This window comes from Natator depressus, chromosome 4 (genome assembly GCF_965152275.1).
Source record: "Natator depressus isolate rNatDep1 chromosome 4, rNatDep2.hap1, whole genome shotgun sequence".
Taxonomy (NCBI): domain Eukaryota; kingdom Metazoa; phylum Chordata; order Testudines; family Cheloniidae; genus Natator; species Natator depressus.
In genome coordinates, this window is record NC_134237.1 from 99,787,044 (window position 1) to 99,814,053 (window position 27,010).

Here is a 27,010-nt window from a genome sequence, read left to right on the forward strand (position 1 = left end):
GGGTTGTAGTTTCCTCAGGAAGTCAGTGGTGTCCCAAAGATAGCTGGGAGTGCTGGTAGTGTAGGTCCTGAGGAGGGAGTCTACATAGCCAGACAATCCTGCTGTCAGGGTGCCAATGCCTGAGATGATGGGGCGTCCAGGATTTCCACGTTTATGGATCTTGGGTAGCAGATAGAATACCCCTGCTCGGGGTTCTAGGGATGTGTCTGTGCAGATTTGTTCCTGTGCTTTTTCAGGGAGTTTCTTGAGCAGATGGTGTAGTTTCTTCTGCTAACCCTCAGTGGGATCAGAGGGTAATGGCTTGGAGAATGTGGTGTTGGAGAGCTGCCTCGCAGCCTCTTGTTTAAATTCCAACCTATTCATGATGATGACAACACCTCCTTTGTCAACCTTTTTGATTATGATGTCAGAGTTGTTTCTGAGGCTGTGGATGGCATTGTGTTCTGTACGGCTGAGGTTATGGGGCAAGTGATGCTGCTTTTCCACAATTTCATCTCGTGCATGTCAGCAGAAGCACTCTATGTAGAAGTTCAGTCTGTTGTTTCGACCTTCAGGAGGAGTCCACCCAGAATCTTCTTTTTGTAGTGTTGGTAGGAAGGTCTCTGTGGGTTAGTATGCTGTTCAGAGGTGTGTTGGAAACATTCCTTGAGTCGGAGACGTCGAAAGTAGGATTCTAGGTCACCACAGAACTGTATTATGTTCATGGGGGTGGAGGGGCAGAAGGAGAGGCCCTGAGATAGGACAGATTCTTCTGCTGGGCTAAGAGTATAGCTGGATAGATTAACAATATTGCTGGGTGGGTTAAGGGAACCACTGCTGAATTGGAATTAATTTGCAAACTGGACACCATTAAATTAGGCTTGAATAAAGACTGGGAGTGGATGTGTCATTACACAAAGTAAAGCTATTTCCCCATGTTTATTCCTCCCCCCCCCCACTGTTCCTCACACATTCTTGTCAACTGCAGGAAATGGCCCATCTTGATTATCACTACAAACATTTTTTTTCTCTCCTGCTTGTAATAGCTCACCTTACCTGATCACTCTCATTACAGTGTGTATGGTAACACCCATTGTTTCATGTTCTCTGGCTATATAAAATCTCCCCACTGTGTTTTCCACTGCATGCATCCGATGAAGTGAGCTGTAGCTCACGAAAGCTTATGCTCAAATAAATTTGTTAGTCTCTAAGGTGCCACAAGTACTCAGTTTCATAGGTGTGAGTGCATGTACACACTCACATGTGTTCATATATGTGTTTTGACTGGCATTGTAGTCTTTCTGGGACTGATTCGCTACTTCCTAGCACCTTGTGTAGTCATTTGGAGCTGTGCAGAATGAGTCAAAAAAAGTGAGTGTAAAGATTGTCATTCTATTTTGGTTGTATTGTATACTCATTTTGCACAGGTATAAATGACCACACAAGTGAAGAATCAAACCCCCTCTCCTTATCTCAGTGACTGATACACTTTAAGGCAACACGATATTACTTTGATCATCTGACCTCCTGTATAACACATGCCATAAACTTTACCCAGTAATTCCTGCATCAAGCCCAAAACTTCTGGTTGAGCTAGACAGCCAATGTTAATTTAAAGACTTCTTGTTTTAGAGGGTTCACCACACTCCTAGGTAAATGGTTCCACTTGTTAATTACCTTCACTATTTAAAAAATTGTGCCTTATTTCTGGTCCAAGTTTATCTAGCTTCACATTCCAGATACTGAATTTTTGTGATGCCTTTGTTTACCAGATCAAAGAGCCTTTTCTGATAAGATAGATAGATTGAGCTTTTAAAGTCTCACACTGTAAGGCAAATTTTCTAGACCTTGAATCATTCTTCTAACTCTTTTCTGAACCTTTCCAATTTTTCAGCACCCATTTCGTTGTTAGAGGGAATACCACTTCCTTACTTCTACTTGATATTCCCCCTACTTATATGGCCAAGGATTGTGATATGCTTTTGTGATGGGATCTACTTGGGTTTCTCAGACAACTGAGTAAGCAAAAGTATTAAATCACCCTTGGGCTGCCCCATTCCCCACTCTCCAGATTGTGATTATATGGGGTTTTGGAGCAGTCTACATGATCGTTTGGGTCAGAGCACACATACTTTAATGAGAGGAAGTGGGAACCAACTTGTACAACCCAAGCCTTAGGGACAAATTCTGCTCTCACTGTATATCCATTAGGCTTAATTATCTTCTCATCCAGACCAGTTTTATCTCAATTTCTAGAGCACAGAACTATGCTTTTTATATTATTGAACAAGAGAGTTAATATTTTCCCTCACATTCCAACAGGAATTCTAGAATGTATTTCAATAAATAGGGATTATATAAATTAGCTATTCTAGTCTGTAGAGAATGGAAAGAAAACTATTTGCCTAGTTGCCCTTCTACGCACTTAAATAAAGACAGAGATAAGCGTGCACCTCTTGCTGAGTTATAAGCAGCAGTGGAAAATAGCTTTCCTTGTATCTGATCTATATACAGAGTGGTGCACTTGGCTAGCCCCATTGTTTTCCTGTTTGAGACATCAAGTGTAGCCACTTTTAAAAGCAGATAACAGACTTGATAGACCAGTGGTCTGATCTGTCTGCCAAATCCTAGATCACTGTTCTTAAATCTTCAACAATGCTTCTACAGTTGCTTATGATTTCCTTCCTCTACCATCTCTTATTTTTCCTTTTTTTCAAAGATTAACTTTTATGCTCATTTAAAGAACAGAAAGTTGTATGTGCCAATATCTTTAAAAAGTATATGCACCAGCCAAACAATTTCTCAATACTGCACAGCCAATTGCAATATGAAGTGAATTGAAGCTGGAGCATATACTTCTGGGAATTTTGTATTTGCATGGAAGAGACAGATGCAGGCAGATGGCCAGCTGGCCAGGAGAATGGTACACAATTCCAACTGGGATTTTCTGCTTAGAATAGATAGGACCTAACACATGGGGCATGATGCACCTTGAAATGTCATTTTAATTTTAAAAAGTTCCTCTGACTTGGAGTTACAAGGGCTCGCACTGGCTTTTTATACTTTGTACAGCGGATGGGAAAAGATTAGTAATTGCAAAATTTCACTTTCACTTTGTGAAATTTAACAAAAATTATCCTTTGTCAGTCAAATTTTAGTAAAGATGCTGCTCTTGCCATAGAAACAGAGAGAGGAGAAAGGTGTTTTTGGATGTTGCTGTTAATCTGCTGCCTGTGATTTATGATTATCAATTCTTTCCTCACCTTCCCCTTGCATTTAAAGCATCATCATTAGGTTTTACAGTTAAAAGCCCAGTGATATTAATGCGGCGGGGCCAGGGCAGAGGCATTCACAGGTCTCAGAGATAACGTTTCAGCTGTGTGCAGACTCAGCTTTGCAAACATGAGGGATAAAAACCTTACTTTTAAAGAAAGAAACAAACAAAAAAGAATAAAAGCTTAGATTCAACCAAAATGGAATATACTACACACACACACACACACACGCGCACGCACGCACGCACACACACACACACCCCCAAGCTGGCTGGATCAGGCCATGGGCTGGGTGTCTGACAGCTCTGTTATACAGGTACCTTTAATTTTCCCCATGAAATAAGCAACCCCAGATGCTGCCTATGTTGCACAAACTTGTATAGACTCCAGCTACAGACACTAACAGGCTGGAAAGTACCTCAATATGTTCTGTACATGAGGAGAAATACAAAAAAGAAGGCTTTTGTTCCTTAAGATGTATGACATCCAAGTACAAAGAGCGGTGAACTATAAGAATGTGCAAAGGATTTCAGCTTTAGGCTCAAAGGCACAGTGGTATTGTAAATCCTATGTAACAAGCATAAAAAAAAAAAATCCAGGCAGCAAACGACATCATTTTCATAGAGCAGCAAATTGTTCTGAAAGCTTATTTTATGCCCAGTCAAATCTGTACAATGGGTTCTCATGTAGTAAGTTAATTGAAAGAGGATGCTTGACATAGTTGGTTTGTAGATGATACCCAGTTAATCCCATGCTACTATTTTTTAAAAGAAACAAGATCCGGAAATGTTCCTGTTGGACTCATTCTTATGAGTAAGGATACAGTATAATTGTTGGCCACCTAACTAACCTACAAAAATGAAACTTTCAGGGAGAAAAACAAAATAAAAAGACTGAAAGTTGGTAACCTGGAATAGTGGCAATGGCCATTTACAAAATCTACAACTATAGCATCCAACTGTATGACTCTTTCGTGCAAATTGTGGTCTTGATTCTGTTCCAAGAGAATTCAATTAAGGGCCAGTTGTGCAATCCTTATTCACATCAGTGAGTATTTACACAAGTGGTTGTACTAACATCAGGAATACTATTTGTGTAAGAGCCCAGTCAAGAAAAAGGATCAGACTGTGTGTTAGGTTTTACAATTAAATAATTACAAATGAGAAGAAAAATTTTGAAGATTTTTTTTATGGAGAGTATTCAAAAGAATACTCTGAGGAAATGTAATTATTTTATGTTAAAAAATAGTATGTGTGTATGTGTGTGTGTGTGTATCTGTTTCCAAGTAACTGCAATGAAGTCAATGGAGTTAAACCAGGGATGAATTTGGTTTAATTGCTTTCAATCCATAACTGTGGCAACTAAATATTATATGTCATGCCATGCAACCTAATACAACACAACATGATACATTAATAGTGCAAATGGAACAAAAAGGAAATCACATCTTCTTTAACATTGGCCAGAGGCTGTGTTACACATGTAGTTGTGTATGCAGCAAACTGACTGGTGGCACTGGTGGCTTTAAAGACTTGGTTGGACATTTACACTACACAAAAGCAGAAACTTTGCCTCTTTGGCCCATTGACCTGATGGATTAAGTTAACTTTTAAGGGAAACTTTAAAGCTACTAGTAAAACCCACAAAATCCATAAATATATGATGCTCTCTTTCTTGCTATACTGTTTTACTACAAGTTTATACTAATCATATTTAAGAATGGGCCGATATCTTTTTTATATTGATTTATCATTCTAATTAAAGCAAACAACTGCAATTTAAAAGGAGAAAATACTCACAAATCAACAAGTCTAATTTAAAACTTGAGGCTCTATTGTGAAACCCTTGGTAATTTTGGAGAACATTTACTCATGCAAACAGTCCTATTACCTTCAATGTGGCTAATATCATAAGCACTCCTCAAGGTGAATAAGAGTTCTACAACTGGGCCTTTGTAGTCCTCACAGTGCAGCCAGTCAAATATGTTGCCACTAAGTTACATACATGGAAGTGGTAAGCAGGTGAATGGTAAGCCACGTACATGTGAACCCTGCTAGCTGGAGTGCAGCTGTGGTGGGACCCAAAGCAGTAGAGACAATTTTCTAGGACAAGGCGGGTGGGGGGAGACCTCAGCTGGGAACAGCATAGGCAGTGTCCTATCTTTCAATGTGTGGAAGTGGCTCTTCTCTCTTCACTGCCCCTTCCTTTCACCCTCCCTCATGGTACAGGGCATGGGGGGAAGAGAAGGGATCACATGCTGCAGCTGAGCCTGGGTTCTAGGACCTGTACTGCCCACCACTGGGCAGTGAAGGTAGTGCTGAGTGATTGGCTCCCATTTGGTTAAGGTGGAGTTGATACATTTTGCTGCAGAGTCAGGGTAGCCATTGTGGATTTCCTGTTTGAGTCCCACCTTTTCCACTCTTACTCCAGTTGCTGGATATCTGATTCTGTCAGAGTTAGGCTTATTGCCAGTTTGAGGGTCTAGAAGGGATTTTACCATGTGGCAAAATTGGCAATTGGCTGTGTGATTCCCCCCCCCCCCCCCACCAACTTGCATCCAGGTCTGGTTTGGGAGAGTTAAAAGCACAGTTTTCACTACCTTAGAAGATTCCAGTGCAGTTGGTGGATTAGAAAAGCCCAGTTAACATCCCTGTAACTTCCTGGGCTTCCTGGGCACTGGTCCTGAACATGGCAATATATGGGGAGGGGATTGCCTCGGTGTCTTGCACAGCATGTGGTTCCCCTCATTGTATCTCGCCTTCTTCTGGATCAGAGGAGGGGAGCATGCTGGAACTCTGGTGCCAGTCAGGGTCCCAGGGCAGGCCTGAGGAGATTTAGGGGACAGAGCCTTCACCCTCACCCTCAGGTTAATAGTCCACCAGGTCTGTTGGTGCCCATTGAGAGCCATACTGGAACAGCTCTGAGCGTAGTTTGGGGGTGGTTACCCAGCTAGATTATGATTTTAAATAAAATTGCAGCCTCTTCTTTTAACCATGTTCTTGTGTCTGTGTCTCATTGTTTCTGTGTCCACATCAACATACTGTGGTTATAGTGACAGAATTTTCAAAAACACTTAAGTCTCATTGCAAGTTAGTGGGGTTTAAGTGCCTAAGTCACAGCTATTAAAAGCCTTATTCTTGTTCCTCACTTATACAGACCTGGAAATAATTTCTTCCATATTCAAAAAGGCAAATTCTTTGTAATTTTAGACCCATATGTTTAAATCTATAAGGAACACATAAACAAAATGAGAAAGTATGGGCTCATGGTTACGGCACTGGACTGGGACATAGGAGGACTGGATTCAATTCAAATACTGCCTTTTCTGTGACCTTAGGCAAACCACATTGGCCCTGATCCTGAAATTTCTTGTGTGCAGGTGGATTTCTGTGGCTATGTGGAACCCCATGACTTCAATAAGTCTCTGAGTTAGCATAGCAATCAGCACTCATACAAGGAATTGCAGGAGCAGGGTCTTAAGCTATCTGTACCTCAGGTCCCCCTCTGTAAATCAGGATAACAACATTTAATTTCTCCTACCCTCTGCCTTGTCTCTTTGGATTGTAACTCTTTGAAGCAGGGGCTGTGCATGAAGAGTGCTTAACATAATGGACCCTGATTTCAGTTGGGCCTCCACTCTAGTTGCTAGTGTAAGAGAAATAATAAATAAAATTTAATCCTCAGGCTGTGCTGGGATATATATATCAATATACACTGTGATTCATGTAATATGTTATAGGTCATGAGGCCTGGTTTGAATGATGCTTGCTTGACAAGAATACATGCGCTGCAAGTTCTCAACAGAAGCAAGAACTTAAGGTGAAGAATTACTGGAACATAACAAGAGTGTTTTTACACAAATAGTTCTAAGAAAAATATGGAGAATCAGCAGAAAAGGAAACAACACCAGCTGTACTGATATAAAATTGTGTAAGAATTGGAGGAAATGGCACACCTTGGATCATGGTGGCCCGCCCAGGATTTTCTCTTTGGAATTGTGTGGGTAGATGGCCTAGTAAACAAAGGCAAAGAACTGATGATGAGACAAAATGGAGTATAAATGGTTGCCTATGATTTCAATAAAGAACTTTTAGCATATTATATACCAACACTGTGTCCGGTGTCTGCCTGCTTCCCATCCCATAGGGAGACCTCTATTGCGGGTCTGACATGTTGTGGAGAATGTGACAGGGGTGGGGGGGGGAGAGATATTAAGGAGTGCTGGATTTCAAGACAGGGTCTTACAGTGTTGGGGGAGTCCTTATTTAAGACTAATAAGGGTGACTCCTTATTAGTGAAATTTGTAAGAAATTTGTGAGAAAAACAAATGCATTGGAAGATACCACATGGTGTTATTGTAATAATGTTTAAAATACTGTTTTAGAAGAGAGTAAAGGGGTGGAAGAGGAACCCCAGTGGATTAAAGTTAAAGCCCTTTCTCTGTTAGAGAATGAGATTATTGAATTTGGGACGTATCCTTGGGATGGAAGGTGCAGTGGAACTGAATGTAATATTTGATACCTTAGAAAACATGTTTAAAAAATATGTACAGCTGTACAAGCCTAATGCCAGTAAAAAACAAATGTCTGTTGTGGCAAGCTGTAAAAAAGGCAATTGCATGTAAGGGGGAAAGACTGTTACAAACATTACAAGAAAATTTTAAAACTTGCCAGGAAAATTTGGAGCAGGAAATGAGGCAGGCACAGATAATGCAAACTCAGTACAAATGACAGGTTTCAGAGTAACAGCCGTGTTAGTCTGTATTCGTAAAAAGAAAAAAGAAAAGGAGTACTTGTGGCACCTTAGAGACTAACCAGTTTATTTGAGCATGAGCTTTCGTGAGCTACAGCTCACTTCATCGGATGCATAGCATATCGTGGAAACTGCAGAAGACATGTGTATATATGTATATATCTTTTTTCTCAGTACAAATGGGGAAACAAAATAGGTAGTTGGAGAAAAAAATGGATTTGGAAAAGATTAAAGCAGACAAAGATAAATTAGACCATCAAGTAATAGGAATGGAACAGCTAATTCAAGGATTTGACTAAGGAAAAGGAAGAGGCGATCACAAGCATTACTTACAGTTGGTGCCAGAAAACTATAGCAGCATTGAAAAAGCAAGTGAAAATATAGGAGCTGCAAGTTGTGGCTGTGTGTCAAAAAGAGAGATTTGGATTTGGATTCTAATGATATTTGATATGGAGAGAATCTGCAAGGGGGTCAAGAGAAAAGGAAATTTGACCAACCTCGAGGGGGGCATTATACTAAGTTGAGGTAAGAAATAAGAAACTGGCCAGGAGAGCCTAAGCCAGAAAAGTCTGTAGCAGTGATAGAACAGAGATCAACCATGAAGGATGCAGCGGGGGAGATACAGTCAGAGCAGACACAAATAATTCCTGAGAGTTCATCAGATTTACAGTTGATGGTAAAGTCAGGCCCAGTAAATATAAAAAAAAAATAGCTACATGGCTAGTACAGTGGGCAGAGTTAGGAGGAACAGAGAATTTAAATATGAGTGAATCTTATAGGTTAATCAGGGCAGCTACCACTGCAGAGATTAGACAGGCAGTAGATCAAGTGAAAAATGCTTTGGACAAGCAGCCAGAAGCACACCAATTGATACCATGATTTATTATGCCGTTAGGAAAAGAGATAGGTCAAAGATCCATGAAGCTGTTATCCAGTGCAGATTACATGAAGTCTGAAGATTCACCCAGGAATTACCTGTTAAGGAGAATAACATTGGGATTAATGGCTGGAGAAATACAACCGGTGACTAATCTCAGAGCGAAGGTTGCCAGACATGTCACAGATGATTCTTTGTTGGCAGTTGATTTGAATCAGAGGGAATTTTGAAATAATGTGTTTAAAGGATTAGTCAGAAATTTATTAGTAGTGTCTACTAATTTGGTGAACCAAGCAGCCCAGGATGAGGGGTTACCTGTTATGGATGCACTGGAGCACTGGATAGTATGCCAAAGAATGATGACGGGGGAAGCCAGGTAGAAGGATTGAAACCCTTTTGTTGAAGCAACAACATATTCAAATGAGAGTGCTTATAGATCAGGATACTATGAGAGAGGAAGAGGTTGTGGTAAAGAACAAAACACCCCACCCCAAGGAGGGAGAGGGTGGAATAATCAAAATGAGCCCCAGAAGGGAGCAGATGTGATTCAGAATATTGCTTGGAGATATGTGAAATTGAGGGGAGTAGATATGGATAAGTGGAATGGGAGACGTACTGATGAATTAATCAAAGAAATGCAAAGGATGGAAGAAAAAAATGTTTAAGAAGCTGAAAAATGTTTCAGCTATGCAAGCTGAAAGTTCAAAGAAACCTGCTCTATAGGGAAGCCCCGATGACAAGTTGCTCCTACTGGAAATGGGTCCTCAGGAGTGGGAGATGGTAACTAAATTAAGATGGGATTCAAATGGGAGGCCTAAGACAAAAGAAAAAAAAATCAGGCAATATGCAAAACATGTGCCTAAGTCTGCTCAGCTGGGAAAAATAAAAATTTTGATCTACAATGGTCAAATATTAAAACTGGGAAAAGAAAAAAAATGGCAATTTCTCATTGGCATGATACGTTTAAAGAATGGTCTCCCAGTGTCACAGCTTTTATAAATGAAATGCTACATCCCATTGTCATATTATTTGCATTAATGATTTTGTTAACCTTTATTATGCTGTTTATATTGCTGAATAAAAGAGCAACAAGACGTTTTGGAGCAAGTATGATATAAAATTGAATTGCTTTCAAAATTATAAAGTGATACAATAATTAATGGCATTAATCATGTATCAAGAAGGGGGGGATATTGGGAGATATGTATATATATATATATATATATATATATATATATATATATATACATATACACTTTGTGATTCACATAATATGTAATAGGTCATTGAGGCCTGGTATGAATGATGCATGCTTGACATGAATATGTGTGTTGCAAGTCGGCAACTGAAGCAAGAACTTAAGGTGAAGAATTATTAGAACTATTTGTGTAAAAACAATCTTGTTATGTTCTGAGAAAAATATGGAGAATCATCAGGAAAGGAAACAACACCAGCTCGACTGATATATTCCTACCTTTAGACTCTGGTATAGTATGTTTGGGGTGTAAATGTAAAGTAAATAAGGTTTGTTTTGTAATCAATAAAAAGCATTTAGAGTATTATATACCAACACTGTGTCCGGTATCTGCCTGCTCCCCATCCCATAGAAAGACCTCTATTGCAGTTCTAACACCTGTTACATACTAGAGTCATTCTTAGGGTGACAAGACATCCCATTTTTAAAGGGACAGTACTGTATTTACACACTCCTGCAGGTGTCCTGACTTTTTCTTAAAAACTGGCAAATTGTCCCATATTTTCTGGTGTTGTCTTGGGAAGACGAGGTGCCAGGTACCAAGAGAGGCGGTCCCAGCCAGATATGGAGGGCCTAGAGTGGTAGGCAGGGAGGCGAGGTTTGGGCAGTAAACCACGCCCCCCCCCCAAGTGAGAGAGGTGTATTGGAGTGTATGTGTGTCACCCCTCCGTGTGTGTGTGTGTGTTGGTGTGTGTGTGTGTGGAGAGGGGTAGGAGTGTGTGTATCACCCCTCCCCATGTGAACCTTAAAGCCTTAAATATAAGAAGGTAAATAAAAAGAATCCAACTATGCATTATTTCTTTTTAACAGGGCCTCAATCAACTTGATGTTCATTTGAATGTTTGCACAATTGATTGCCATTGAACTCGCTTGAATAAGTGTAATTTTAGCAGGTATCCCATATTCAGCATAGAGAAATATGGTCACCCTAGTTATTCTCCTGCTACAGTCAGATGAAAGACAAAGGAAGAAAAGGCAGACAGCCTAATCACAGGCTCTGAGGATGAAAGTTTTCTTCTTCATGAATGGAAGTACTGCAACAGATCTAGAAGTTCCATAATGTGTGCAATATCAGGCTCTCAGGTTAACATCAGCAAAAGTTGTATGCGGAATGATGGCTCTTTGTGCAGTGAAGTTTTTGTTCAAGTTCATTACCGTGGTGATGGGGTTAAGGAGCAACTCTCGGCCCACACAACCCCACCCAGCTGCAGCTGAAGAGCATGCTCCAGCTGGAGGTGGAGCTTAAGCTGGAGTCAGATAGCTTAGTAGGGGCCTGATAAGGCAGGTATAGGGACTAATACCTGACAGCTCCTGAGGAAGGGTGATGCAGAAACCTTCACCTCGCTAGGAAGAACCTGCCTGCTGAGACCAGAAGGGACGAAGGCTCAATTGGTTCCTTTTCTCTACTACTTTGTGACAGACTGCAAGACTTTGACAAGAGAATGGACTGTAAGGCCCAGGAAGGAAGTCTTAAGATACTCCTGAGTTCTGGACATTTGGTAACCCTTACAGGGCCTGGGGCTGGAGCCTGCTGGAGTGGGAGGCCGAGCTCCCCTATCAACTCCCTCCCCCCATTAAGAAGGGCATGAAAACTCTTGTTTTCTAGACTTACCCCATGGGGAAGGAGGGAAAGGATAGATGCCTTTAGAAACGCCCCCGTCCCAGCTGAGAATGGACACTTGGTGGGCTCAATAGCCGAACCCCTTATCTTCCTAGAAACCCTGTCACACTGAGAGGAACTTGAGTGGTAACCTGACCAGCAGTTTGAGTCAACCCCCAATAAATGACTGATCACCACCAGGAGAAAGAGTAGAAGTGTGGAGAAGAAAGGCCTAATTCCCTAACCCCTAGGTAGTGCCACCAATGAACACAGTCCATCACAATCCTTTTCTAAATACATCACTGAGCTAAAGTCTCTGCAAAACGAAACGTTAAAGTTCAATTCTTTCTTCCAAAATAGTATTTTAAAACACAAAGTAAGGTTGTAAGGTATTTTTAAGTAGTCTATTTCCAATAGCAGATCCTAAATTAATTCTGAATCTTATGTTATGTAGTTCTATAGTACTGTCATGTAATATATTCTAGTGAGTTCTAATACTAAAAGTTGTTAATAAGTTTTGCTTTCAGAGTCTCCCTTTATTTTCCATTTTGCATTTATCCTCAGGCATTTCACTAATCTGACACAAAAAGTATGTCCCTGGAAGTTTTTGTTTTAGCAGGAGATATGTTTGAACATATATTTGAGTAAGTAAGAAACATATCATGTGCTGGTGTCAAAGTGAAATACATTTAGTGTCTGGGATGTGGGGAAGGAACTGGTAAGACATAAACAGTGAAGCTACAGGTAAAGTAATCGTTTGGGTGAGCTTTTTCTTTCTGAGTAGAATTTGCTCCTGAACTAGAGAACAACATTTAATAATTTTATAATCTGTGTGATCCACAAAATTGAATTTATATATCAGTCTATTTAATTGAAACTATTTTTTTTCTGAATGTTATTTAAGAGACAGGGAGGAAGAAATAAAACCATCCAGCAAAAATTCAGTTACCTCTGACTATGGGATACTTTGCAAAAAAGACTGATATGTTGTAATACATCAAATATTTACACTCAACACATTTGGCTAATGTGTTTTATACTTATTTTGAGGATGATGAGTATAAAAAAATGAAGAGAAATGTAACTACAGACACCATATTTTGTCTAGTTTCAAACAAAGCTGTAAATCTTGCCCAGGAACCCACGGGTAATTGAAACTTTGCCCAAATTTAGTGAAAAAAGTCTACGAACATCAACAAAACTTTTGTTAATCTGGCCTTATTTTAGGGTTGTAATAAAAGGTTCAGACAGCCCCAGGGCCAGATTCTGACTTTAATGGGACCTGTTGTGATAATTGCGCCTACAAAAATTATCCTAGTTGTAAGCTCAATTGTACAAAATATATGAATGTTCATAAAATATTACAATAACCTATACTAACAAATATTAATAGAAACTAAGTCAAGTTGCTTTCATTAATGAAAGTTATAAACAGATGCAAGAGATCCAGAAAGAGAGAGACAAAATTAGTCTAAACAAAAAGATACATTGATCTGACTGAAGGACTATGTGGAAATCGTGCTTGGTAAAAAAAGAAGACATGGAACAAGAAATTAATGAACCAAAATTGGTGTGTTGGGTATTAGGCCTAATTTGTGGACAAAATAATGAGGGGATGGACTATTCCAGTGGTTCTCAACCAGGGGTATGTGTACTCCTGGGGGTACACAGAGGTCTTCCCGGGGGTACATCAATTCATCTAGATACTTGCCTAGTTTTACAGCAGTGATTACATAAAAATCACTAGCAAAGTCAGTACAAATTAAAATTTCATACAATGTCTTGTTTATATTGCTGTATACACTGAAATGTAAGTACAATATGTATATTCCAATTGATTTATTTTATAATTATATGGTAAAAATGAGAAAGTAAGCAATTTTGAGTACTAGTGTGCTGTAGCACTTTTGTTTTTTTATGTCTGATATTGTAAACAAGTAGTTTTTAAGTGAGGTGAAACTTGGGGCTACGCAAGACAAATCAGACTCCTGAAAGGGGTACAGTAGTCTGGAAAGGTTGGGAGCCACTGGGTTATTCCACCCATCACTCTTCTTTTTTTTTTGGCAGGAGGGTCCTTAAAGAAAGAGACTTGGGGAAAAGAACAGGGAAAAACAGATTAAGGCAACTTGAGTGAACTCTGTCTTCATGGCTGCCACTTCCACCATCTCTTGGTACCCAGATCTTTGTCATCCTGATACTGAGAGATGTCCTGAGCAAACTAAGCTAAAGAGAGAGGGACATGGATGACATCATCACCCTAATAGCTTCAGCTGAATCCCAAACAGAGATGAAATGGGATTGAACTTCAGCAGCAGCAGTGACCAAGCCCGCCAACGGCAATTCCAGGCCCCAGGGCCAGGGCCATCCCTGGGTGGGGGGCAGAAGTGACGAATCCATCACTTCCAGGACCACTCATCACTTCCGGGACCGACTGCACTGGCCAATCACGGCTGCCCATGGGTGCCCCCAAAGCATGTGGCCCGGAGCGGTCATGCATGCCTAGGAGCCCTGTGGCCTGCCCAGGTGATTTAAAAGGGCCCAGGGCTCCCGGCTGCCCCCGCCAGCCCCTGGGCCCTTTTAAATCACCCAGGCTCCTGGGCAATTGCCCCCTTTGCCCAACCCTGAAGAGACTGGCAGACAGGAGAGGTTTCCTTCTAAAACACTCTCCAGCTAAAGGGAACAAGAATTCATTTTAACAATATTTCCTTTCTTAATACTTTACATTTCAAATACTCTGTTTTCCTTCTTTTCCGTTTCTTTAATAAAAGGTTATATGGATTTTTGATGGTGTATTTGCCATGGTAGTAAGCAGGCTGAGGTGTCTCTGTACAAAACCCTGAATCTTGCTAAACACTGTTTAATGTTGGACAGTGACTGGGTTACTTTAACACCTTTAATTCCATCTAAATTAATACAACAGAGAGTTCATGACAGAAGATACAATTTAATACAAGTAATATGATTCAATTACTTGCCCATAAAATGAATACTTTGCCTCAATCTCCTCATTGACATGAGTCTTATTTTACATTACATCAGGCACTTTTCTGCTGAATTTAAGTATGTGAAACACTGGAAGCATGAATTAAACAGGTTTATTATTATTGTTACCAAAAACCACTATGGACAGTTTCAAACTATTACACAACTGAATGGGAAATGATTTTTTTAAAAAACTGTAATTGCATACATAACAATAAATTTATTTTAAATGAAGCTATGTGAATTAATTCATCTTATAATTTCTATAGCTTTCTTCATGTTATCACATCCCTCATCAAAACAAGGTGTACAATTCTAATGGGATTCACCCATGGGAATGTTTTCAGGCTGAGCCCTGGCACCTCGATGTTTGTCTGGGCATAGCTCCAGAACCTCTGAGTTTGCTACATCAGTTACTGGTCCTGAGTGGGCAGCAAGTGGCTCATGCTGGCCACAGAGAGCCCTTTCTGTGCTGGGGCTGCAACCGCTTCACCCACAGGTTCTAGTGTCACCACCTCACCTGCACCCCTGCGGAAGGCCAGCAGCACACTGAGCCTGCCCAATGTCCAGCAGGTGCATCTATGGCTAAATTGGCAGAAGATGAGCTCCCCTATCCCGGGTAGCAAGTTCTTCAGGGCCAGGGATGCCACCCCCCCGCAGCAGTGCTTCTGCCAGTACCAATGCCACCTTGCCTTCCTGAGGGGCTTCCATGATGAGTCTGCTGCCCCCTGCGAAGCCCAGGAGAGGCAGAGACTCCCCAGTCCTGGCAGCAAGGAGAGACATCAGGAACTGGGGAGATGACCATTCAGCCGGGGTGAAGTGTGGGCCAGGGGGAGCTGGGCACCAGGGCAAGAGGGAAGGCAAGCCCCAGAGTCTCTGGCAGGCCCTCACTGAGGGAGGTGGAGCAGGCACATGGAGCAGTCAGAGTGGGGCACAGAAGATGCACCAGGTGGGGAGCAGTTCTGTGTTCCAGCTGTGGGACACTGACTTCCATGGTGCCCACAATTCTAGCTGCCGCATCCCCCAGCAGCAGCCATGGTCAGTGGTGGGGGAAGGGATGCACTGCCCGGTCTGCCCCCACAGGGGACCCTCACCAGGAGGAGGTGAGAGCTGAGCCTGATCCTTGCACGAGTGGTGGGGTGCTCTTTCCTCCAAGGGGATTCCAGCTGGGCAGGTGGCTGATCCAGACCAAGAGCAGAGAAATCCGGATTCAGGTGGTGGGGCCCATAGCCCCTTTGTACAGGAGCAATGGATTAGGTAGGGTGGAAATTAACACCCCCCCCAAGCATTAAGAGAGCGATAGGGATGGGAGTGGTTGTGGGGGCAGTGCTGCTCTCCCTTGTCCCCTGCCTCATTTGGAAACCAAAGCACGAGCCCCCTCCCCCCCGACAATTGTGCAGGGGTATGTTTGGGGTGGGTGTTTGTGATGAGGTATAGGTTGGGGGTGTATGGGGAGTGCATGGAGGATAGGCAGGGTTGGGTGTGGGGGAAGAGGGGTGCATCAGTGCTTAATTTATGCTGGGGCTTGCCGGGGCTGAGGGCGAGCACCTATTTCTTTATAAATTGAGCACTGGGGAGGTCCATTCTATCCACCAAGAAATGAAGGTCTGTTGCCCATAGCTTGTAAATGGTACTGTAGATAAATCTATGTATCACTGAACAAAATCCAAAACATTTCATCCCCTAAGTGTGTATTTGGGAGAGAGGCAACATGATCTTGCAGACCATGAGGATAGGAGCCAAGAAGTCCTGTGTTTTAACCCTGGATCCACCACTAATCCACTATGTGCCCAAGTTATTTTACCTCTCTGCCTCAATTTCTCCATCTTTATTATAACAATACACTTAATTGCTTCAGAGGAGTTTTATGAGGATTAAATCGGTAATGTTTGTATAGCACCTTGAAAATGTAGAGTGCAAAGCATTGGTGTATAAAGGGAATGTACAGCATGTCTGGGAAATTTTAAAGCATACTAGAAGCACTGTGCTGCAGTCAGCTTTACGGCTTTGCTTTTTATACTGTGGTTGTAAATAATGAAACTACTGATGCTTCAACATTTTTTCTATCCTGTTCAACGAAAGGGCCTCTAACCCCATTCTTTCACTTCACGAGCAGCTCTTCATAAATTGTGCACCTTTCTCTTATTGATTTAGCTATTGCTCTGACAAACTTCAAGAAGTTCAAAATTAAGTTATAAGTGCAAACGCAGGTGGTATTGTTAGGCCATTATCAATCACTGCCACGAGCATCAGCCAATCAGCAGTTTCCTTTCCTCTGTGTTCAGAAGCACTCTTATGTTGCTATAACACAACATACCAAAAATGGACACAGCCTTCATGTTAGGGCCAGACACTGAGGGAATGGGAACTTTCATTCTCTGTGATTTTCCCCATTGCTTTACTATTTATATTTCCTCCTCCACTAAAGACCCATACCTATAGCTGGTGAGACAATATTTATCAAATACATTATTCTGGAATTTCTCATCAGCTGACAAATAATTTATTTGCCAATACTTTCTGCCCCTCACCCCATTATTTGACCATCTTCAGTTGTACTGGATATGAGATCTATAGTCCTCAAAGAAACAAACTGTTATCCCAAAAATACAAACAAAAACCCTGTGCTAATTATTCTTCTTGACTGCTTCCAGACCCTGGGGAGTTGTGCTAGTGTCCCCCTGCACCCCAGAATATTTTTGGGGTGTGCTGCTTTCACCTCCCTCGTACTCACAAAGACCATGGAATACACTGTATTATTATTAATTAATTATTATTATTAATTGTATTAGCATTAGGTCCTAGGATCCCTAGTCATAGACCAGGACTCTATTGTTCATTCCGTACAAACACAGAACAAAAAGACAAGTCCTTGCCCAAAGTGTCTTACAAACTAGGTATAAGAAAAGGGGCAACAAATAGATACAGAGAGATAGGGAGTAAATGTAAACAGTCAGATAAAAGCCACCCACCTGTGATTCAATGGCTAGGGGAACTTAATGGAGCCAGCAATGAAAGAGAATAGTTCTAGGAGGAAGGGAGGAGGATGCTCACTCAGGGACACCAGGAAGCTCCTCTCCCCATGGGAGAATCTAGCACCCATTGGCCAGCTGAGGGGGAAGGAAGCTGATTGGCCAGGATTTCCCAGCTCCCGGGATTTAACCTGGAACAGGGCCATCTGGAGCCTTTTTTAGTTCTGTTCCAACAGAGAAAGGTTGCTTATTGTTCCAGCAGCAACAACAGCTGTCATCCTCAGGACGCTGAGGAGTGTATGTAAGGTTCTGAGGGGTCTCTGTCGCTTGGGCCAGGGGGTCTGTCCAGCAGATAGATCTTTGCCCTGCTGCAAGGGTTATATCCCTGCCCCACCAGCATGGGGGCTCTGCCTACTATTGCAGCAGGAGCCCCCTTAGGAGGGATTCCATGGGGGCTCCTCCCCAGCCTCCCTGCTTGAGGAGGGCCACATGGGGAAGCGTATGGGGCCACTGTGTCTTCAGGTGGTGCAACCCTGGTAGGGCCTGTAACCGCAACTCCTCCCCTCCCTCTGCTCATGAGGGATAGGTTGGGGAGGGCACATGAAGCTTTGATAGCAGCTGGGAAGGACCCTGTGTTCCTGGGCAGCCTTGCCAGGGCTCGGTCAGTTGCTATCCCCCACCCCAGTTATGGAAAGGGGAGTCCAGGCATATCACCCCTGCTACATGAACACACTGCTTCTCGTGTCCTAGTACACCTCTACTTCTTGCTTTGGTGGTTGGAGGGGAAGGGCTCATGGGGCTTCATCCTGGAGTATGGCCAGTGGCCCTCTCCAGGAGCTGGGTGCCCTCTCCAGTAGCTGCTCTGAGCATGCCAAGCAGAATGCCCAGTATGGGACAGGGTGTAGGTAATAAGGGTGCCCTCCCACAGAGGGACCCATATCTGCCTTACTAGAGGTATTGAGCATTGTGGCCTGAGAGATGCGGTGGGCAGGTCTTCAGGCAGCTTTGCTGTGGAATTGTGGGCCTGGAATTGTCCCCCCATGTGGAAGGAAGTGCTTAGTTTTCACAGGAGTGCAGATTGGATGAGGACTAACACCCTGCAACCAACATTACTGAAGAACCATAGGATCAGGGAAATAGCGAACCAGGAGCTAGGACATCTGTGGGTCCAGTTTGCTTTGTAGACAGTGGTGAGTCAGAGGACTGGATTCCTTCTGGATTGGGTCCTGAGTCCTTTATACAGGAGGTCCATGGGAGAGATTCAGGGCCCAGATGTGGGGACAGTGATCATCTGATCCTCATTGAGGTGAATGAGGATAACGAGGAGCAAGTGAGTGTCACTGGGCCTGGGTCTCACTCGCATAACCCACCAAGAGTCCTGCAGGCCCCCTTAGGAAAGAGCAGCACAGTTCATCAGTGGTCCACAGATAAGGAAGGAAGAGGTTGCAAGTCTTGGTGCTCAGGGGCAAGGGTTGCTTCCCAAGTTGCTCCTCTCTCTGACATCCGCCCTCGAGTGATGTGGAGTGACCTGACAAAACTGGTGGCCTATAGGCTAGGCAGAAAAGTCAGTCTCTCTCAGACGAGGGGCTGATGCTATCACAGATTTAAGGGTATTACTGACATTCCACTAAGGAATACTGAGCAATTGGGGTGGTGGCATTGTGTTTTAATGAGACACAATTGGGAGATACAGTGGCTAAGACCCCTGGATCTTATGTGGAATCTGATTTACCCCTTAGGAATTCTTTGTCTAAAGGAGTTAAAGAAAAAATTGGAAGGGTGAGTGTGTGGATTTATTTACTTTCTTCTTTAGGGAAGAGCAGACAAAGGAAGGGGCCAAAAAGAACAGAAAAGACAAGGACCCTATGCTGTGGGAGAGGCATGCTAATAAGCTTACAAGAGGTCACCACCGCTAAAAATTTGTACTCTGGTAGGTGTCAGTCTTTCCAACCCTATCCTAAGGATTGGGGAGCCCCTTGGACAGAAGGTCCTGTTGATTTGCTGTATCAGAAAGAAATTCCTGAGTGAGTTTAAACACAGGCTAGTTATCCAGTAGTCCTTACTTAGGCTGTTGGTCCCTGGACAATCCAGTTGGAATTAGTATATGCGAGCTTTCTCAGGGGGTGGTATCTCGCAGGCACATCAGCCAAGTTGTAATGCCCCCAGAATCATCACCTCCTGTTTTTTGATCCTAGATGAGCTGTGATAGCCCTCCCCCATGAAGCAGAAATCAATCCTATTTAAATCATTAATTTAAACAATGGACCCTTAAAGGTAGTTGATGGGATTGTAATACCCATCACAAACACAACTTAAATTCGACCCATAATTTGTCATTTAACTAGGGGGGCACATACTTCGTAACTCATATAGGCTTAGTGTAATGCACACCCCAGGGGCTCCTGGTATCTCTCCATTCACCCACAGTCTCCCTGAGCAACTTTCCAATCCTCTTTTATTTCAGGGTCTACCTGTGACTTCCCCCAATCTCCACCCCGCCAGAGGTTCTGTGTGCTCCTCATTTCTTTCCATTTCAGGCTCCCTTATTTTTCCCCCATGTCATAAACTCTGTGCACTCTCCCCGCCCCCCATGCCAGGTGCTCTGTGTGGCCCCCTTCCTCATATACCAGGCCTTCAATACCCCATCATTGCCTCTTCCCCCCAATTCCAGATTTTCTGCATTTGCCCCCATGGTAGGAACTCTTGTGTGCCCTTCATGTCCCACTACTCCCAAAACGGTGACCCCATTCTCTATTGGGAGCATGAGCAGAGGTATTATGTGAGAAGATGTCCTTTGGTGCCATCAACCTGTTTGATTAGACACCTGCAGAGGTGCTTGAAGCTGTGGCTGTGCTAATCAAGTACCAGGGGCTCCATGTGTCCTTCATTTTCTCCCTTTTGGTTTTCTGCTATTCCCCCAAAATCAATAGGGCTCTCTTTATTGATGCCTATCACAGGGCCCACTCACTGCTAGATTGCCTCCTCCTGGTCATTTTCCAGGCTGCTGTGCTCTCCTTTGGCAGTCTCTCCACCCATTGTCCTCTCTCAGCCTGAAGCCCCATTCTACTCTCAGCTTCTGGACTTGATACAGGCTTGTTGCTGTCTAGCTGAAGCTCCTTTAATCAATCCTGGATCCCTGACTCCAGGTGCAGCTTGGGGAGTTAATCGTCCTACCCAGCCACCTTAACCCCCTTCAAGTCTTGTGTGGGGTGGACAGCCCATCACAGTGCCTCAAACATTCGTTGACATTTTAGAATTGATTGGATGTGGCACTCAAAAGTTACTGCATTACATACAGACAGACACAGAAATGCTGTTAAATTCAGTGTGAAGCCTTCACAAGCTCAAATAAAGGAAGTTGTATCAAGTGTTCATCTGATTTTATTACGAAGGATATGTATATAGATGATGGGAGGAAGAACAAGGAATCCAAGGACAAGAAATACTCATTTTTACATTGTATTTTAGAAGTGGCTCCTTGTTGCTCAGAGTGTTTGACCTGACTTGGGTTTGGAGTAGATTACGTGTGTTTAAATTTAATCAGAACATTTATAAGCAGCTCTCAAATTCTTACTTTGCATTCTTCCACCAAAAAGTAATTAGGCCGATCAAAAAGCACCTTAATCCCAAAAGGTTCAGTTACCTCTTTACAATTTAGTATTATCACATCACTATAAAAGTAAGCAAGATCGCTTAAGATCAATTCAAGGATAAGTGTCTCTGATAAAGTAAAGAAAGCTAGTTAAGTACAAAAAATTATTCATTTGTATATACTTTATGTGGATAAAAGCCACGGTCAAGTTTGATTATCTTAGAGCAGAATGAATATTATGTAAAGATTTAAAAAGTCACATTTTGCATCAACTGAAACATTACTGCAGTATGCTGTTAAAATACTGCTATCACAATAAATCAAGAAAACTTATGTGTCTGTAACAAAGTGAAGACTATGAAGAAGTTTTTTTCTGAATGGAAAACTACACAACTTTTCACCATTTCTGCAATTTGCAGAGCTAGTGCAAAGTCAATGGGGCTCCATAAAGATGCAACACTTTAGATATGGATGAGAGGTTGCAGGATATGTTTTATTACATCTAACCAACTTAACCTTTCAGTAGCTTTCTTCATTCATTTTGTGCATTTATAAAGTTTCTCATGCTAATCTCTTTTTTGATATTATAAAAGTGTATTCATGAAATATTGGGGTAATGGCAAATACCACAAACCATCCTCAGATTCTTTTACTTGAAACATAATCTCATATTGTAATTTTTTGTATTTTTTTCTTGATATCTTTTATCTTTGAAAAATTGTGATTTAGCTTCCAATAGTGACAATGAAGTTACTGATGTTTATCCTAGCATATTATATATCTTGAAAGACTAGGACAACAACTGAAGTCCACATGAGTTATGATTCAGATAATTCAGAGCTGGGGCCAACAAATTCATAGACAAAATGGTTGTAAAGTACCCAAAGAAAAACAAAGGCCAATGTCACAAAATTTGCATCCAGAGCTGAATTTGGAGTACCCCGAAATACAGGTAGGTTTGGATCAGAGGTTTTGAGAAAAGCCCATTAAAGAGTTAGGGTAACACATGGGACTCAAAAGTATGTAGATATATTCTTCAACAAATATCTGAGTTACGAATCCGAGGTCAGAGAGAGATGAAGCACCCATATAATTTCTATACTTTTTTTAATTTTATTAAAGGATTCATGCATCTAAATTATACACTTAGGCCTCTGAACCTTGTCTTTACCTTTTAATTTTATTTAAAATAGACCTGATCTCAGATGAAGAAGATTAATTTGGAGATTCCCTTTGCTTATGGAATATATGGAAAGCTGAATTTTACAATTCTCCTGGGAACAGCTTCTATAAATTATAGCAACCACTTTTTAAAAATGGGTACTTGAAGTTAGGTTCTTAAATCTAGAACTGGTTAGAAAATGTTGCCCCTCTTCATGGAAAATGTTGACTTTTCAGCAAGAAAAAACAGGTGTTCAGCTGTTTTGAAAATCAATTAATTTAGGAGACCAAGTGTAGGTACCCATATTTTAAAATCTTGACCCATGTCTCTTTGCCAATTACTTTATCTCCACTTCTTGTGTTTTATGGACACAAACTTCCCTGATGATCATGAACATTTCTATATGAAATAGACCTACAAAAATATTAAAATGTTTTTTCATCAGAATGTACAATAATGTAGTAATAATGCAAGAAATCACTCCTTTTTTCAGGCATTTTTGAGAGCCTAACCAGAACAACTACTGCGACAGAGCTGCTTATTTGGGTTAGATTTCCAGTCTCCTAGGAATATAGGTTTCACAGTAGTGGCCGTGTTAGTTTGCATCCGCAAAAAGAACAGGAGTACTTGTGGCACCTTAGAGACTAACACATTTATTTGAGCATAAGCTTTCGTCGGCAACAGCCCACTTCATAGGATGCATAGAATGGAACATATATATATATACACACACACACAGAGGGAACATGAAAAGGTGGAGTAAGAGGCTAATTAAGATGAGCTATTATCAGCAGGACAAAAAAACTTGTGTAGTGATAATCAAGATGGCCCATTTAGAAAGTTGACAAGAAGGTGTGAGGATACTTAACATGGGGAAAGAGATTCAATATGTGTAATGACCCAGCCACTCCCAGTCTCTATTCAAACCCAGGTTAATGGTTTCTAGTTTGCATATTAATTCAAGATCAGCAGTTTCTCGTTGGAGTCTGTTTTTGAAGCTTTTCTGTTGCAAAATTGCCACCCTTAAATCTTTTACTGAGTGGCCGGAGAGGTTGAAGTGTTTTTGCATGTTATAATTCCTGATATCAGATTTGTGTCCATTTATTCTTTTGTGTAGAGACTGTCCGGTTTGGCCAATGTACATGGCAGAGGGGCATTGCTGGCACATGATGGCATATATCACATTGGTAGATGCTCAGGTGAATGAGCCCCTGATGGCGTGGCTAATGTGATTAGTTCCTGTGATGGTGTCACTTGAATAAATATGTGGACAGAATTGGCATCGGGCTTTGTTGCAAGGATAGGTTTCTGGGTTAGTGTTTTTGTTGTGTGGTGTGTGTGGTTGCTGGAGAGTATTTGCTTCAGGTTGGGGGGCGGTCTGTAAGCGAGGACTGGTCTGTTTCCCAAGATCTGTGAGTGAGAGATCATTTTTCAGGATAGGTCATAGATCTTTGATGCGCTGGAGACGTTTTAGTTGGGGGCTGAAGGTGACAGCTAGTGGCGTTCTGTTATTTTCTTTGTTGAGCCTGTCGTGTAGTAGGTGACTTCTGGGTACACTTCTGGCTCTCTCAATCTGTTTTTTTCATTTCAGCAGGTGGGTATTGTAGTTTTAAGAATGCTTGATAGAGATCTTGTAGGTGTTTGTCTCTGTCTGAAGGGTTGGAGCAAATTTGGTTGTATCTTAGAGCTTGGCTGTAGACAATGGATTGTGTGGTGCGTCCTGGATGAAAGCTGGAGGCATGTAGGTAAGTATAACAGTCAGTAGGTTTCCAGTATAGGGTGATGGTTATGTGACCATCGCTTATTAGCACAGTAGTGTCCAGAAAATGGACTGCTTGTGTAGATTGGTCTAGGCTGAGGTTGATGGTGGGATGGAAATTGTTGAAATCATGGTGGAATTCCTCAAGGGCTTTTTTTCCATGGGTCCAGATTATGAAAATATCATCAATGTAGCGCAAGTAGAGTAGGGGCATTAGGGCAAGAGAGCTAAGGAAGTGTTGTTCTAAGTCAGCTATAAAAATGTTGGCATACTGTGGGGCCATGCGGGTACCCATAGCAGAGCAGCTGACTTGAAGGTATATATTGACCCCAAATGAGAAATAGTTGTGGGTGAGGACAAAGTCAATGTGATATATGCCATCATGTGCCAGCAATGCCCCTCTGCCATGTACATTGGCCAAATCGGACAGTCTCTACGCAAAAGAATGAATGGACACAAATCTGACATCAGGAATAATAATATTCAAAAACCGGTAGGAGAACACTTCAACCTCTCCGGCCACTCAGTAAAAGATTTAAGGGTAGCAATTTTGGAACAGAAAAGCTTCAAAAACAGACTCCAACGAGAAATTGCTGAGCTTGAATTAATATGCAAACTAGATACCATTAACCTGGGTTTGAATAGAGACTGGGAGTGGCTGGGTCATTACACATATTGAATCTATTTCCCTATGTTAAGTATCCTCACACCTTCTTGTCAACTGTCTAAATGAGCCATCCTGATTATCACTACATAAGTTTTTTTTGTCCTGCTGATAATAGCTCATCTTAATTAGCCTCTTACTCCACCTTTTCATGTTGTGTGTGTGTGTGTGTGTATATATCTTCTTACTATATGTTCCATTCTATGCATCCGATGAAGTGGGCTGTAGCCCACGAAAGCTTATGCTCAAATAAATGTGTTAGTCTCTAAGGTGCCACAAGTACTCCTGTTCTTTTAGGAATATAGGAATTGCCATATCAGATCAGACCCAAGCTCCATCTAATTCAGTATCCTGTCTTCATAGATTCCAAGGCCAGAAAGGACCATTGTGATCATCTAGTCTGACCATCCTACATAACACAGACCAACCGAACTTCTCCAAAATAATTTGTAGAGTGTACCTTTTAGGAAAAAAAAAATCCAATCTTGATATGAAAATGGTCAATGACAGTGATTCCACCATGACTCTTGGTAAATTATTCCAGGGGTTCATTACTTCCCCACTCTTGAAAAAAAAAAACCCAAAAACAACAAAAAAACCCCAAACAAAACAAACATCTTATTTCACTCTGAATTTGGATAGCTTTGACTTCCAGCCATTAGATTGTATTATACTTCTCTCTGCTAATTTGAAGAGCATATTATCAAGTATTTATTCCGCATGTAGGTACTTGTAGACTAATCAAGTCACCCCTTAACCTTCTCTTTGTTAAACTGAACAGTTTGAGTGCCTTGAGTCTATCACTGCATGGCAAGATTTCTAACCCTTTAATCATTCTCGTGGCTCTTCTGAGCTCTGTCCAATTTATCAACATCCTTCTTAAACTACAGGCACTGGAATTGGGCATGATATTGCACCAGTGCCAAATACAGAAGTAAAATAACCTCTCTAATCTTACTCAAAATTATCCCGTTTATGCATCCCAGGATCACATAGTTCTTTTGGCCACCGTGTCATTGGAAGTACATGTTCAGCTGATTAACCATCATGATACCCAAATCTTTTTCATTGTCACTGCTCCCCAGGATAGACTCCCCCATTCTGAAAGTATGGCCTACATTCCTAAATATATTTATATATATTTAGCCACATTAAAACACAAATTGTTTGTTTGTGAAAGGTTTACCAAGCAATCCAGATTGAGCTATATTAATTACCAATCCTCTTTATTATTTACCACTACACCACTTTTTTTGTGGAATCTGCAAACTTTATCAGTGATCTTGTTTTCTTCCAGGTCATTGGCAAAAATGGTTAAATAGTGGAGGGGCAAGAGCAGATCTCAGATGTGTTTCTAATGGTCCCTCGGGGAATGATGATTCTCCATTTACAATTACATCTTGAGACCTATCTATAGGGCCCTACCTATAGGTCCACTTTGGTCAATTTCACGCTCATAGGATTTTAAAAATGATAAATTTAATGATTTCAGCTATTTAAATCTGAAATTTAACGGTGTAGTAATTGTAGGGATCCTGACCCAAAAAGGAATTGTGAGGCGGTTGCAAGGTTATAATAGGGGGTGTTGTGGTATTGCTACCCTTACTTCTGTGCTGCTCCTGGCGGCAGCACTGCCTTCAGAGCTGGACTGTTGGGAAGTGTTGGCTGCTGGCTGGGAGCCCAGCTCTGAAGGCAGCAGTGCAGAAGTATGGGTGGCATGGTATGCTAATGCTATCCTGACTTCTCTGGTGCTGCTGGTGAGGTGGTCTCTGGCCGCCCAGCTCTGAATACAGAGCAGAAGTAAGGGTGGCAATACCGTGACACCCTCCTAAAATAAACTTGTGACCCCATCCTGAAATTCCCTTTTGTGTCAGGACCCCCAGCTTGAGAAACCCTGGTCTGCCCCATGAAATCTATATAGTATCGTATAGGGTAAAAGCACACACAAGAGGGAGACCAGATTTCGTGGTCCATGACATGTTTTTCATGGTTGTGAATTTGGTATGGCCCTACCTATCTATTAGCCAGCTTTTAATCCATTTAATGTGCCATGTTCATTTTATATTGTTCTAGAGTTTTTTAAATCAAAATGCCAAGCAGTACCAAGTCAAATGTCTTACAGAAGTCAAAGAAATATTACA